Source organism: Ambystoma mexicanum, chromosome 12, assembly GCF_040938575.1.
Source record: "Ambystoma mexicanum isolate Mex_15411 chromosome 12, UKY_AmexF1_1, whole genome shotgun sequence".
Classification (NCBI taxonomy): domain Eukaryota; kingdom Metazoa; phylum Chordata; class Amphibia; order Caudata; family Ambystomatidae; genus Ambystoma; species Ambystoma mexicanum.
The window spans coordinates 1,090,131,881-1,090,137,098 of record NC_090936.1 but is presented as its reverse complement, the minus strand read 5'-3'; the positions used below and the strand labels follow the sequence as shown (position 1 = coordinate 1,090,137,098).

The 5,218-nt window shown below is 43.5% G+C and overlaps 1 long non-coding RNA gene across 1 annotated transcript; it reads right to left on the bottom strand.

Moving 5' to 3' along the window:
- Positions 1-260: 260 nt before the first annotated feature.
- Positions 261-4,765, bottom strand: LOC138514265 (uncharacterized). Its single transcript, XR_011281904.1, has 2 exons — positions 4,240-4,765; positions 261-2,803 (listed from the first exon to the last, which is right to left on the bottom strand). It is a non-coding gene; the product is annotated as an uncharacterized lncRNA (long non-coding RNA).
- Between the last annotated feature and the right edge of the window lie 453 nt (positions 4,766-5,218).

Below are 5,218 nucleotides of genomic sequence, written 5' to 3'. Positions count from 1 at the left end.
AGCTGAACAGCCCTTTCTATTCTTTCTCCTCTCCCTACTAGGCCCCTCTATCACACCATCCCACCTGTTTATGCAACCAGCGCCTTGATGCCTGTGGGTTGTGTGCGCACTACGAATGTAAAATTAAATAAATAACTACCATGGCCATCGTCCCATTTCTGTTCACTTATACAATGTCCTTGCCACCTATATCTGCTACTCTGCTAGATGGAATTACCAATAATGATCTCGGACCCAAATAACAGGACAGACTCAAAGAATATGGCAAAGTACTACTTTATTATCAGCATAAAATAAAGTAGGGCAATCTGGTGAATAACAGGCAGTAATTCACACACTCACACCCAAATGTGATTATACAAGGGTTTTATACCTCGATGTGTGTCATTTATGACATCATCCTACTTGGCAAACTAAAACCTATTGAAGGGAGGGATTGGTTAGGGGAACATTTAAACCAATAGTATACATAAGTGTTAATAACTTCATTGGCTGACCCTGATCTGGTGGGCATTCCTTGGACAACCTCTTAATACGTATAGTACTGTTTATAGAAGACAAAATGGATGTGGGTTGATCTCTACAACATTGCATAGCATGTTACTACATAGACCCTCTGATTGGTTGGCATGCTTTCCCAACATTGGACTTTCGTCTCGTTAGCAGCACGTAAGCAAAATTAAACTCAGGTGCCGCAAACAACGTCAGAATACTCCCCACTTTCCTAATTAGTCCATCGTCTCTCATCGTTCAGGCCCCAAGCTAAGGCTTCTCCATTTTAGTTGACCTCAAAGCCTGCTCTCTGCTCTTGGACATTTAAGGGAGTGTAGGCACACTGTTATCTTCGTTTGGGTTTAATGACTAGCCCTTGTTTTCAACTTCTGAATCATGTGTGAGGAGACCACAAATTTGTACATCTCGACCTTCCATTTACTGCTATTTTATTAAATTGTGCTGGGTGTCATCACACTTCTTTGCCTCTGGAGATTTGCTCGCTCCATTTTACATAGGTTTTCTGCATCTTTAATTATCTAATACTTGGCTTTTGTAGATGTTTTCTCCTTCTCTTAATCTAAGAGAAATATGTCTTATGTACATGGCTTATCCTTTTAACTCCCCTTGTGCGTTGCAATTATTCCTTGAAATAGCATCCTTGATCCCAAGCCAATAGACTCCTCTTTATTCCTCACACAAAGCTGTTTTTCCAGCGTCTCCTGACTCTGCAGCCCTGTTCTGTCTCTGAGGTAGCTTGAATGGTTTTAATACGAGTCTGACTTCCATCTTTCCATCATTGCTGCTCTATCCATGTTATGCTTTCCTCTGCAGCAAGCTTCTATATGTCTCATCTACCTTGCGTTTCTGCGTATATACATTTATTAATCAGCAGGTTACTTTATCTTCTTTGCATATATGATTTCTTCATATTCAAGTACATGTTTCTCTTGTTACTTCAGTTACATCTTTACTCTTTGAGTATTTGCATATCGTTTTAGTGAGTCTCAGTATCTCTTCTCTATGACGTCACTCTGCTCTTGTCAGATTTCACTTAAAGCTCTATGATGTCCAATGGTGTGTGCAGTGTGAGGGAGGCATGATATCATAAGTAGATACTGACACAAGAGCTGCAAGTTTAAAAAGTTTTGTAGATGATTTAAAAGGGGTTGAAAACTTCCCATCTTGCCCTATAACTAAGATGGGAGTATTCTCGACCATCAAACAAAATGAAAATACAGTCCAAGTCAGTCCTTAGTCAAAATAAAATGGACTATGCTAATAACCCTAATGCCTGCCCTCTTTTAAATACAATAAATGTGTAAAGGGAATGTGTAATGCAAAAAGGAAAATCAGTGTTCAAAACAAATGTCAGTATGGCTGGCTAGACTCGCTTCCCCATGTTTTGTAGCACATCGTAAGGTGGCACACTTAGACCTTGCAACACACTCTGGCTTCAGACACAAGGATGCAGTTTGTTTCGTGGATCAGGGCTCACTTGGCCTTCCATGAAAAGTCACTAGTTTATCTGCTGGACCTCTCGGCTTTCTCTCACTCCAGCCAAGGTCACCATTTTCCTTATAATACAGTTCAACAAAAGTTTGTCTCCTTACCACAAATCAGTACAGGTTTGCCTCTGTAGGGCTCAAACCTTTCAATCACAATTTATAGGGGTTCCCTTCGCCAAACTTCAATCATACTTTCATAGGTTTCCCTCCGTCAGGCTCAAGCCTCGTTTGAGTTTCCTTCCACTGACGAAGACTTTCAAAACTGCAAGGCTTTCGCTCTTACCTCGGCATGACCACTTCGACCTTCTTTCCTCAAACGTCACTTTTTCTCTCCTACACCAAGGCCTGATGGTAAATGTAGTTTTCAGCACAATACTAATTTCAAAGTTCAAAGATAACTCTCCCATCCAGGTTTCCTTCTGCCAGGATCAAACTTAACAACAGTTCAAATCTTGCATCTCAGTTTCTTTCTCTTTACGCCGTTTCTACGGCATCAGACATTTCACTGAGACCTTCGATTGGGCAATCTTCTTTCGCCGGACCACTCTGTTACTTTGTATCTTTCATTTACAGTTTTTTACAATGCTTTGCTTTCTCTCGCATCTTATCGGCAAACGTGCAACCTTCAATCGCCATATACTGTTGCCGTCAAGTTTCATTTAACACAGACCGGACTTTCATTGCTTTCTGGCTGTGCTCATTCAGTTTCTTTTTTCACGGATTTGATCTTGAAGTCAAGGCTGATACCACAACTGCCGCTACATCTCCCCAACTCTGCGATCACCCATGAGGGTGGCTGGTACCTTTAAAACACAAAAGAGGTGTGTTACTTCTCTCTAGTCCTCGTCGGAGTCCGAGTAATTTCTTACTTCCCTTCTTTTACATCACAGTTCTACTTCCCACATAAGTCTCCCTCAGCCGGGCTTGGACCCTCCTTTTACTTTGCACTTGGGTCTCCCTCAGCCAGGCTCGGACCCTCTTGCTTTGTGCAAAAAGTTTACAGTATTTCCACTAGGCCTCTCAGGCTTCCCTCGTCTGACACTGGGCCTCAACCTAGGCTTCCTTGTGCAACCGTCAAGGCCCTTCAGAGGTACGATCTCTCACCGGGGTAGCCAAGGTTTCTCCGTACCTTGGTTCTAAGCCTCGGCCTGTCGTTCTGCTCTGCCTGGTTTGCCATCACCCTGTAAGAACTGCCCCTTTTCGTGCAAAGCCTTGTTCAAAAGTTCAATCATTAAAAGAAATGTCTCTGGACTTCAAGTCCCATAGTGCAATGTTCTTACTTCGCTCCCACTTCGCCAGCTCCCCTAAAACAGCATTCTGGCAGTTGTGGGACCTGTCGGTTTTGAAATACGATGTTTCCTGAGGTCAGGGTCTCACCACCTGACCCTCAAAGGCCTAGGATTTAGTACCTGACTAGGGGAGGCGCTCTGGCTTGGGCACTTCCAGGGGTTCTATGTTATTTCCAAAACAACTTTTTCATCGAAGTATGTTACTTTGATGAGCATATTACGAAAGTCATTTCGCCAAAGCAGTTCTTTTTTCAAACTTGAAAGCTTGTGTTAAACATTCGGAAAATGAAAGTCAGTGAAGGTCAGCTGCAGATTTCGCAAAGAAAACAGTATGCCTGTGCACAAGCAGTGATGCATTTTTTGACATACAAACTGAATAGAATGGTGCTTTTAGACAACAAGGGAAATTAAATTTTAGAACATATTTTCACACGTGCCCCTTCACCCCAAGTTCTTTTTTGAAGATAATATTGGATGGTTTGACACAGAATTACTGTTGTTCTTTTGAAAAATACTGTTTGTTTGTTATACACTTTGCCAGAATGTCATTTAAAAAAATGATTAGTTTACATGTATCTCTTATGAAAAAATAGCAATGTGGCCCATGAATAAAAGGTGGCCCCTTAATGCAAACAATGTGTTTTACATGTTTCCAGGGTTTGATTATACATGTATGCTTAGCTATTAATCAGCGGTTTGCACACAATAGATTTCGTTTCAAACAAACCTTTGTAGCCAGCCCACCACAAGTGGCCACCATAAACAATACACTCTTTAGAATTTGTGTCATTTTGGCTAATGGCACTTCATTTCTAAACACCAGTTTCCTTGCATATTCAGCTAAATCAACACTGTAAACCCTGACGTAGCAAAGAGAGATCAAAACATAAACATCTTCAATATTACCCACCAGCCCCCTACCACAATCTGAATACAATTGTCACACGTACCTTATTTATTTGGGAAATAAACAGATTCACAGCGCCACCATTAATCATTCCTACAGAGGTGTCTGAATTCTCCCAATGGCCAGCAATAAAGACAGGGCAGGTGGTTATTATTCCGGGACTGCTTCCACTTGCAGGGCACGCATTTCAATGTCCTCAGTCGTCTTGCAGCACACTAAAAGCAGTGGTGTGGGCCGTTCAGAATCATGGCAGGAAGTGGGATCAAGCGGGTGCGTAATATCCCTCCTGTGTTTCCCTGCTGCCTCATCATCAATGGGGGGGGGGGGCTCCTCGATACGCCAGCAAGCAAACATGATAGCGGTGAGGTGCCCACGAATAAGGGACATGCGTTGGTTTTCCAGTGAAAGGTGTGCCTGCGTTGAGAGAGTCAGCGATGAAAGAACTCAATACCCTGCCAGGTATCCCCAGCTGCCCCTGGTTTGGCTCCCTGGAGACAGAGCTCCTTCGCCATTCTGCAGCCTGTAATGTCCCATGTTTATGTTCATGGAGAACAAGGCATCGCCTTGTCCTCTTTCTATGTTGACAACCAACGGGGGTTGGTCACATGTGTAGGCGGGGTTACCGCCAAACTCAGCAGTCAGAATTAAGGGATAAAGAAGTCAGCACATTACCCAACTGGCTCTGTGTCATTATTGAGTGGCTTCTTTTGTGCTGACACATTTAAAATATAGCAATGGCGACAAGGTCATATCACCCGCTCGTGCTGCCGTGAGAGCTGTTCTGCTTCCCGCTCTCCCACCCAGTAGCACTCTGGCTCGAGAAATTCGGCAGTGGTGGCAGACATCAGTCAATTACTTGCGCACTTCAGGGAAGGCGTGCAAGCCTGCCGATGGTGCGGATGACGAACAGGAATCATTGTGTCCCCCAAGGGTGCACTCCCCCCAGAGAAAGGGCACTGGAACCACCCACACACATTCAGCAGCAAGTTTCCACTGCAAGGTCTGTCAGCCTCAAGCCTGGC